We start from the raw sequence: 9,944 nt of genomic DNA on the forward strand, positions 1-9,944 counted from the left end.
CAAACTCTCCCGCTCGGTGCAATCCCTACGGGTTCGGTGCAAACTCCCGGGCTCGGTGCATCCCCTACGGGCTCGGTGCAAACTCCCGGGCTCGGTGCAACCCCTACGGGTCCGGTGCAAACTCTCCCGCTCGGTGCAATCCCTACGGGTTCGGTGCAAACCCCCCACGCCAGAACTGCTCAGCAAGGTACAGAACTGCACTGCACTCCGCCAGCCCTCCCTTGCCTCTTGTCTCCCCAGCCCCGCTGTACCCCTGGCCCCACAGAAGGCCCTCTCCAAGGCTCCTTCGGGCGGGTAAAAGCCCCCGGTATGTCCCCAAGCCGCTGGCAGCACTGGGTGTTGTGGTGCGGTGAAAGGAGCGGCCTCCGAATGATTCGCCAAGAGCCCGGATAGCTCAGTCGGTAGAGCATCAGACTTTTAATCTGAGGGTCCAGGGTTCAAGTCCCTGTTCGGGCGGACGCTTCCTTTTCGCTTTTTCCCTCACAATCCTCTCCTAATCTTGTGTCGTTTTGCTTTTTCGTGTTTTTTTTTTTTCCCCTCTTTATTTCCCTTCCCGAACTGTCCAGGAGCACAGCCTGCACCTCCCGACGGGAAAAATCGCTGCTGAGAGAGCGTAAAAGGGGAGAGAAACAAAACGGAAAGAGAGAAGTAGGGGGAAAAAATTTGTCCGCCCGAACAGGGACTTGAACCCTGGACCCTCAGATTAAAAGTCTGATGCTCTACCGACTGAGCTATCCGGGCTCTGGGATCGAGGGTTGCTCTGCCTCCTCATGGCGCTGCCCGCTCGCTGCGCGGCTGCCTGCTTCCTGCCTGTCGCCATCTGTGCCCCCGCTGCCTGCGCTCCCCTGCCTGCACCCCATTGCCCGCACCCTCCTACCTGCCCTCTCTTCCCCTACCCTCCTGCTGCCCGCTCCTTCCCGTATCTTCCTGCCTGTACCTTCTACCTGCCCCCTCCTCCCTCTGTCCTCTTGCCTGTACTCTCTTACCTGACCCTTTCTGCCTGTACCTTCTACCTGCCCTCTCCTCCCTTTATCCTCTTGCCTGTACTCTCTTACCTGACCCTTCCTGCCTGTACCTTCTACCTGCCCTCTCTTCCCTCTGTCCTCTTGCCTGTAGTCTCTTACCTGACCCTTTCTGCCTGCACCCCACTGCCCCTGGGGGATGCCCAGCCGGGAGACCCCCCAAGTCCTCGCTTCCCCCTGCACAGCGTGGTGAGTCCTGCGACAGCCTCCATCCTCTCATCTCCTGTGGGATCTTCAGGGAGGCCAGGATAACAAACCCAAACCACAGGCTGTGACCCGCAGCCCTCCCAGTGCGGCTTGTGGCTCTCCAGTGTGGCACTGGGGTTTGAGAGGTGGATATTACCCATCGGAGAGAGCCTCCCAGGGACAGCTGCTCAATTACAGCCCCTCCTGCCATGGCTCCGGCACATCTGACACCCACCAGCACCTTGTGCCGCTGTCCCGGCTCTCCCCCAAGCCTCAGGGATGGGGGAGAGGTCCCCACCAAGCTGGGGGGCGGGGGTGTGGGGGTGTGGTGTGCCCTGGAGACCAGGATGAGTACCCCAGCCCCAGCAGGGTAGCTGTAGGGCGTCTCAGCATCCTCCTACACGTCCCCGGAGGGGTATAGAGAAGCACCTGCAGTAGCCCAGTGGGAAGCAGCAGGAGATGGGTGCTGATGGGCACCTCAGGGATCACCCCCCCAGGAGGGGGGAGTGCAGCGTTTTGGGGAGGTCGAAGGGGCTAGCAAAGGGAGCGGGAGGAGCTCATTGCCCACCCACCATCCTGCTGGCAGCGGGGCAGGGGAGTTGAGTGAGGAGAGGGATGCGGGAAGCATCCCGGGGAATCCGGGAAGGAAAACTGGGACCATCCCGACGACAGAGAAGGAGATGCTGAGACCATTCTGGGACCACCGGGAGAAGGTAGAAGCACCCTGGGGACTGCGAGCGGCATCCCAGGATCGTGGCGGGGAGAAGCTGAGAACATCCCTTCGCCACGCAACGAGAAGCCGGGAGTCACCGGGAGCCCACCGGGGTCCGTCTCCGCCTTGTCCCCGGATCCCCTCCGGTTCCCCGGGCTCCGTGCAATGCGACGGGCGGCCGGGAGATGGCCCCGCTCCGCGCCGAGCCCCTCCATTGTCCGCCGTCGCCGTGCTCCCTCCCTCCCTTCCTCCGTCCCTCCTCCTCCTCCTCCTCCTCCTCCTCCTCCTCCTGCCGCCGCCGCGGCGCGGCCCCGCCGCCGTCCGCCCGGCCCCCGCCCGGCCCCAGCCCGGCCCCGCCGCAGCCCGCTCGGAGCAGGTAGGGCTGAGCCCCCGGGGGTGGGGTGGGAATGGTTTGGATTTGGGTTCCGGGAGGTGGGATGGGGGGTACCAGGTTGGTTCTCCAATGAGCTGCTCACTAAGGGTCTCTCTTCCCCCTCTCCCCCCCTCGCCCCCCATCTTAAAAGAGAATAAAATGAGTAGTTTCTAGATCCAGAAAGAATTCCAGCGCCTGGGAAATGTGGGAGCTCCGCTCGGGGGCGGGGGGGGGGGGGGCTGCTGCGAATCTTTCCCCAAAGCTCCAGCCCAGCCTGGTGGTTTTCCAGCCCCTCCAAAAAGCCCCAGGCGGTGGGAGCTGGCGTGGGGGGGGTCCCGGGTGCTGCACCCCCCAGGGCCGGTGGGGCGCGGGGGGGAGGCTCGGGGGGCTCGGGAAATGCACCGGAGGGGCTGGGGGTTGGGGAGTTGCGGGGGGGGGGGGAGGAAAGTTGAGTGATTTTTGTGAGCAGAACAATGAAACGGGGAGCGTCAAATCGCGAAGTTGCGAAGTGGAGGGGGGGTGGGGTGGGGAGTGCTGCTCCCTCCCAGCGTGTCAGAGCCCCCCCGTAACTGGGACAGGGATGGAGATAGGAGCTGGGATAGGGATGGGAACGGAGACAGGGACGAAGGTGGAGGGATGGGGATGAGGACAGGGATGGAGGCAGAAGTGGATACAGGGACAAGGATGAGAGTAGGGATGGATACAGGGACAAGGTCGGGGATGGAGATGGGGACAGGAGCAGGGATGGGAACAGGAACAGGGATGGAGATAGGGATGGGTGCAGGGACAAGGATGGAGGCAGGGCCAGGGACGGTGGCAAGGATGGGAGCAGGGACAGGCCAGCCAGGGAAGGGTCAGCTTGTCCCACCAAAGGCACGGCGCCGACGTGGGCTCTGCCTCCAGTGTGTGGGGACAGAAAGGAGCTCTGAGGATGCTGGATGTGCTGTGCTGCTGCCTCTGCTCCTGCAGCAGAGCCCTCTGCCTCCGGAGCCTGCAGAGACGCTGCTCTGTGTGCTCAGCAGTGAAGTCCAGGGGCACAGGAGCCGTTTACCCCTGAGCAGAGGAGGTCTCTTGACCCAGCCGCAGCTATTCCTGTCTGGAAGGCCAGGCGCGGATGTCATTGTCACAGGATCCGGGCTGGGCTGAGCTAGCACCAGCACGGTTCAGGAAAATCGATGCTTTTCCTCCCAAAGCAGGGAGGGATGGGTTGGAGGGGAGCTGTGGGGTGAGGGAAACCTGCCTGGCAGATGGGGCAACCTGGCACTCCCGGGCTAACCGCCCCGGCCGGGTACTTGCCCCGCCTCACCTCCTTAAGCACCGAGCGGAATGGGGCTGGGGAGAGGATCCACGCCGCTGCCGGGAGCTGCCGGGAGCTGCCTTTCCAGCCCAGCAGCCGTGCAGCCAGGCACCAGCCCTCCTTGCACGCTGCAGTGTGTGAGCGTTGCCTGGATGCATGCCGAGGATGGGGGTGAAGCCTGATGCACGTTAGGGGTGGGGGTGAGGCTTGATGCACACCAGCAGCCGCAGGTGCAGGGCAGGGAGGTGTGTGTGAGGCTGGGGTGCTGCTGCTGTTGGGGGTTCCGTGTGGAGGGGGGGGGTCGTAGCAGCAGCAGCATGCAGGGAGCATGTCTCAGGGAGGTGTTTCCCTGCCTGTGGGATGCTCACGTGGCCGTGGGGCTTCCTTGGGCTGTGGCTCTCTCCTACCACATCTAAATCCCGTGGGCAGAGCAGCTGAAGGAGTCAGTTCCCATTGCAGGCTGGGCTGGGGCTGGTGTGAAGAATGAGGCCAGCCAGGCCCTGCGCCCCACCAAGGTGCCGTGGGCAGAGAGGGGCACCCCGGGTGCTGCACGGCCTCTCTGCACCCCCTCCTGGGCTCAGCTGTGGGAGCATCTGGGGCTGGGGGATCCCCGTGGCAGCAGGGAGCAGCCCTGGGGAGTGTGTGGCGTGGGGACAGCTGCAATCACAGCAGGGTCCCGCGGGTGCATTGAGGAGAGTGTGGCCAGCAGGTCAAGGGAGGGTCTCCTCCCCCTCTGCTCTGCCCCGGTGAGGCCACAGCTGGAGTTACTGGGGTCCAGCTCTGGGATCTCCGGTTTGAGAGGGGCAGGGAACTCCTGGGGAGAGTCCAGCAGAGGCCAGAAAGATGCTGAGGGGCCTGGAGCATCTCTGTGAGGAGCAAAAGCTGACAGTCCTGGGGCTGAGAGCCCTGGGGCTGAGAGCCTGGAGGAGAGCAGCCCCAGAGGGGAGCTGAGCCAGCAGCACTCTCCTCCTGGGTGCTGGAGCAGTGAGGAGCACCAAGGCTGGGGAGGTGCCACGCTCTGCACTGCCTCCCTGGGTGTATGTGGGACTCCAGCTCCTCCTTGCCAAGCTCAGCTCCCATGGAGGCTGTGCAGGGCAGGATCAGCGCTGGGGTGCAGCTGGGTGCACACCATCCCCCTGCCCCCCAGCCAGACACCCCGTGCCAGGTACTCACCACAGAGGAAGCTGAGATTTGCATAGCAGCTGAGCACCAGAGCTGCTGTACCGGGGAGAACCTGACTGCCAGCACCCCCCCTGGGGGGCTGAGCACCCAGAAACCTTGGCCCTGGGGCTGGGGGCTGGGGGCTGGGGCAGCCAAAGTTGAGTAATTTGGGAAGCTCAGCCGTGGGTGGGTAGCCTGGGGCTGGGGAGGGCAGGAAGAATGCTTTGGCCCCACCAGGGTGTTTGGGCCCTGCTGGGCTCTCTCGGCCCTCTGGGGTTCTCTTGGCCCTCTGGGGATGTTTTACCTCCTTTGTCAGAGCTGTGGTGGGCTCCAGAGCTTCCATGTGGGGACGCTGGAGGGGCTGCAGCGGTGTGGGTGGCTTTGCAGAGGGGTCCTGCCCTGGCTCCTCAGATCCTTGGCAGCTGCTGGGTGAGCTTCAGCACATTCTGTGCAGCCCAGCACGTGGCTGTTGCTGCAAAGGGGGGGCTCTGACAGCCCCCCACCCATGCAGCCCCCTGCCCCACACCTGGCTAGGACACCCCCATTGCCCCCTCTGCTGTCCCCAGGGCAGACTCAGCCCTCACCATGCAGGGCTCCTGCCCCGAGCCAGGGCCTTTCCCACCCCAAACCCAGCCCATCATCCCAGGGCAGGATTTCCTCCTGAGGGGGGAAATACGTAGGAAAATGATGGAAGAGCCTTTGGCATCAGGCAGCTTCACATCCTGCCTCCCCCAGAGAGCTTGGACCGGGCTGGACTTTGTTCTGCTATTTATAGGAGATGTATCAGCTTGGAGAGGAGGAAACTCCTCCAGGGTTAGGGCAACAGGTTGGAGGGAGTGGCACAGGCTGCTTCCAGGTGTTTGCTCAGCTCTCTGTGTGGGGCATAGCAACTGCCTGGTTAGATTTTCTCCCCCCACACCCCGTACTTTCTGAGCTGGCTGCATCCTGCAGCTCTCCACATTGCTGCTGGTGAGGGCTGCAGGTCCGGCCCAGCCGTGGGAAGCTTCAGGACGTGGGGAAGGAGCTGCATCCTTCATGCCCAGCTTGGGGAGGGGGTGGCTTCTGAGGGCTGAAGTGGGGCTGGAACCCAGTGCAGGGACTCTGGTTGTGGGGCTGGATCCCAAGGAATGGGAATCAGCTCCAGGTCCTTCTTACTTCCTTCCCTCCCTCCCTCTCCCCATCCCTCTCTCCCTTCCTCTCTCTCTCTTTCTCCCTCTGTGCCTCCATCCATCCCTGCATCACTCCCTCCCTCCCTCTCTCCATCCATCCATTCATCCCTCTCTCCCTCCCTCCTTCCCTCCATCCTCCTGGCTGGGCAGGGGCTGCTCCAGAATCTGGGAATGCAGCATCCCTCCCTGTTCAGCAGGAGCAGCAGGATGGATGGATGGACCCCACAGCCCCAGAGGTGAAGGCTGCTGCTTTATCCTCCTCACGGCTGCTCCTCCCTCCCCCGGGTTATAAATGGGTGTGAATTGTCTCCCCTGATAGGCATAACCTCCATCCCCAGCTCCCACACCCCAGGGAGGTGCCCCTCCAGGGCTTGCTTTGCTTCCTGGCCCTCAGATGTTTGATGTCTTCCCAGATGCTTTGGACGTTTCTAGCTGCTCCCAACACAGCTGCCTGCGAGGGGGAAGGGAGGGAGGGAAGGGTGGGTGGCTGGATGGATGGATGGATGGATGGATGGATGGATGGATGGATGGATGGATGGGTGGATGGAGGCGGGGGATGCACAGTGAGCCCTCACCACCCGTGGCAGTGCTGCCCCAGGCTCCCATCCCCAGGCTGGGGGAGCTGGGGCTGGCTGCAGCCTTCTCTCCACCACGGGATCCTGGAGGATAATTTTCTGCTCGGTTTCCCCGTCCCTCCCAGCGCTGAGCAGGTGCTGCAGGCAGGGCTGAGCCCGCCCCCAAGTCGTCCTCCCTGCCCCAGCCTGCCCTGCTTCCAAAGATCTGTGCGTGAGGATTGGGATTGTCCCTCCCTGTCCCTGGCTGTGGGGACAGGGACAGCCCTCTGGGGAGCTCAAGCATCCTCTGCCCCAAAGCTCTGCCAAAGGACTGTCCCCAAGAGCCACAACAGAGCAGGACCAGTTGCTGGGGGGGGGGTTCGAGGGGGGTTCCAGAGCCCCTGAGCCCTCGGCAGGGAGGACCTGAGGGCTTCCGTCGGGCTGGGCTGGGCTGGGCTGCTCCTGGGTGGGTCCAACTCTTGTGGGGTTACAGAGATAAACTCTCTGGCATCTGCCAGCATGAAGGAGTGAAAGCCTCACCCTGAGCTTCCCTTCCCTTCCCTTCCCTTCCCTTCCCTTCCCTTCCCTTCCCTTCCCTTCCCTTCCCTTCCCTTCCCTTCCCTTCCCTTCCCTTCCCTTCCCTTCCCTTCCCTTCCCTTCCCTTCCCTTCCCTTCCCTTCCCTTCCCTTCCCTTCCCTTCCCTTCCCTTCCCTTCCCTTCCCTTCCCTTCCCTTCCCTTCCCTTCCCTTCCCTTCCCTTCCCTTCCCTTCCCTTCCCACCCCAGGAGGGTGCCCCAGGGCATGCAGAGCCCAGGAGATGCTGGCCAGGCTGGCAGGCAGGGTGCTGACACTGGGAGCTGGACCATGCTGCAACCAGCAGATGCTCTCAAATCACACTGAGAGGAGCAAGAAGTGTCCAGAGGAGGCTTTGGGGCTGGATTTACTGCTCAGTGATCTCGTGGCAGCAGGGAGAGGGAAGTGGAAGTAGATGGTTTTTAAGGTCCCTTCCAACCCAAACCATTCTATGATTCTATTCCCTTCTCCTTCCCTATCTCCATCCCCTTTCCCATCACCACCCCCTTGCCCATCCCTATCCCCTTCCCCAGCTCCTGGATGCTCCACCAGTCCCCACTCAGCTGCTGGTGGAGGCAGGACCACGTTTGCCAGGTGCTGTCCCCGTGTGGGCCCAGCTGCATCCCACTGGGCAGGGGCAGGAGCCCCTGAGCAGAGCAGCTCCAAACGTCAGCGAGATGCAGCAGCTTCTCCTGGAGACAAGAAGGGGTTTGTGGCTTTGTCAGCCACACAAATCAGTCTTGATTTTATTGCTGTTGGGTTCAGAGCTCATTTTCTTTGTTCAGCTTCCAGCAGCCCAGAGCTGCCAGCTTCTGGGATTTCTGTTTTTCCAGGAAAAGCCCAGGGCTGGGGGCAGGGACCGGGGGCAGGGACCGGGGGCAGGGACCGGAGGGCTGGGGGCAGGGACCGGGGGCAGGGACCGGGGGCAGGGACCGGAGGGCTGGGGGCAGGGAAGGTTTCCAGCCTGCCCTCCCACTCCTCAAGGCCTTTTTTCCCCCCTGTTGTTCTGGGTGGGTTTTTTATTTCCCCCCAGTTAGAAAGCACAAAGAAGCTGCTGGAGTGAGGTGCCCAAGCTGGCAGGGGCTGGGACCTGGGCTGCTGAGGGGCTCAAAGCTGCCTGGCTCGCAGGAAATGTGTTTGCAGCAGGAGTAAGCCTGGCCTGGGCTAATTGGGAGCCATCTGGTCCCAGGGTCAGGATGGAGGGGGGGAGGATGTGTCTGAGAGAGCTGCTGTGAGTGACAGTCAACAACTGGCCTGGGAGGGGACAGTGGGGACCAGCCTGGTGACAATGGTGCTGCTCCAGTGGGTGCTGTGCGCTGGAGGAGGGTGGTGGCTGGCAGAGACCCCCAAGATCCTGGAGTCCAACCACTTGCCTCGAGGTCACAGCCTCACCCCTGCTGCTGAGCCACCACCACACTGTCCCTCAGCATCCACAGGGCTTTCAAACACTGCATTATTGTTCCCTAACACCACAGAGTCACAAAGGCTGGAGCAGACCTCTGAGACCAGAACAAGAGGACACAGTCTCGAGCTGTGCCAGGGGAGGTTCAGGCTGGATGTTAGGAAGAAGCTCTTCATAGAAAGAGAGATTGGCCTTGGGATGTGCTGCCCAGGGAGGTGGTGGAGTCCCCATCCCTGGAGGTGTTTAGGGAGAGACTGGATGAGGTGCTTGGTGCCATGGTTTAGTTGATCAGATGGTGCTGGGTGATAGCTTGGACTTGATGATCTCAAAGGTCTCTTCCAACCTGGTCTGGTCTGGTCTATTCTGTCCTATCCTATCCTATCCTATCCTATCCTATCCTATCCTATCCTATCCTATCCTATCCTATCCTATCCTATCCTACTCTACTCTACTCTACTCTACTCTATCCTATCAAGGCCAACCATCAACCCAACACCACCATGGCCACCAAAGCCCTGCCCCCAGGTGCCACGGCCATGGGATTTCTGAGCACGTCCAGGGGATGGCCACTCCACCACCTCCCTGGGCAGCCTCTTCCAGTGCCTGACCACTCCCTCAGCAAAGACCTTCTTGCAGCCAGGCTCCCTTCTCACGGGAAGAGTAATTGGCCACTGGGATGTGCTGCCCAGGGAGGTGGTGGAGTCCCCATCCCTGGAGGCGTTCCAGAGGGGATTGGATGTGGCCCTTGGAGCCATGGTTCAGTTGGTCAGGAGGTGTTGGGTGAGAGCTTGGGCTCTGATGATCTCTGAGGCCTTTTCTCATTGATTCTGTGATTGGTTGCACGACTCACCCCTGCCCCTTGCCCCGGCAGGTGCCCGGCGTGCAGCATGCCGCGCTCCTGACCCCCGCGGCAGGAAGAGCTGCTGGGGGCGCCCGGAGCGATGTCCGCCACGCGCGGCAATGGGGAGCGCTGGAAGTCCCTGGAGTCGGTGGGCATCAGCCGGAAGGAGCTGGCGCTGGCAGAGGCCCTGCAGATGGAGTACGATGCCCTGTCCCGCCTGCGGCAGGACAAGGAGGAGAGCAGGGCCAAGCGGCGGGGGGAGCAGGCTCTCATCTCCTGGGAGGACCCTGCCCAGCGCAACGGCTGCGCCGCCATCAAAGCCTCCCGCGGCCTCTCCGGCTCCGACCCCCGCGCTCAGCTGCGACCTCTCGCCGCTGCCCGCGGCCCCCTCCACGCCCCGCCGCCGCCCCCCGGCCCCAGCCCGCCCCAGCCGGACCCCCAGCCCTGGCTGAAGGGACCCCTGGCCGGGGACTACCTGTACATCTTCGAGGGGTCCGGAGGGGACTTCCCGGAGGAGCCCCTGGACGGCACCTCCTCACCCCGGGACGGGGGCGGCGGCTCCCCGAAGAAGCTCTCGCCGCCCCCGCTGCCCCCCCCGGCACCCTCTGTGGAGCTCTCCCGAGGGCAGCCGGCGCTCAGGGAAGGGATCCCCCCC

At 62.9% G+C, this 9,944-nt stretch overlaps 2 non-coding genes across 2 annotated transcripts; one reads left to right on the forward strand and one right to left on the reverse strand.

The window, feature by feature from the left end:
• Positions 1 to 383: 383 nt before the first annotated feature.
• TRNAK-UUU (transfer RNA lysine (anticodon UUU)) lies at positions 384 to 456 on the forward strand. Its single transcript has one exon. It is a non-coding gene; the product is annotated as a tRNA-Lys (tRNA).
• A 212-nt stretch (positions 457 to 668) lies between these two features.
• TRNAK-UUU (transfer RNA lysine (anticodon UUU)) lies at positions 669 to 741 on the reverse strand. The gene has a single exon. It is a non-coding gene; the product is annotated as a tRNA-Lys (tRNA).
• Between the last annotated feature and the right edge of the window lie 9,203 nt (positions 742 to 9,944).

Source organism: Melanerpes formicivorus, unplaced genomic scaffold, assembly GCF_026170545.1.
Source record: "Melanerpes formicivorus ecotype bairdi unplaced genomic scaffold, bMelFor1.0.p_v2 SCAF_46, whole genome shotgun sequence".
NCBI classification, from domain to species: domain Eukaryota; kingdom Metazoa; phylum Chordata; class Aves; order Piciformes; family Picidae; genus Melanerpes; species Melanerpes formicivorus.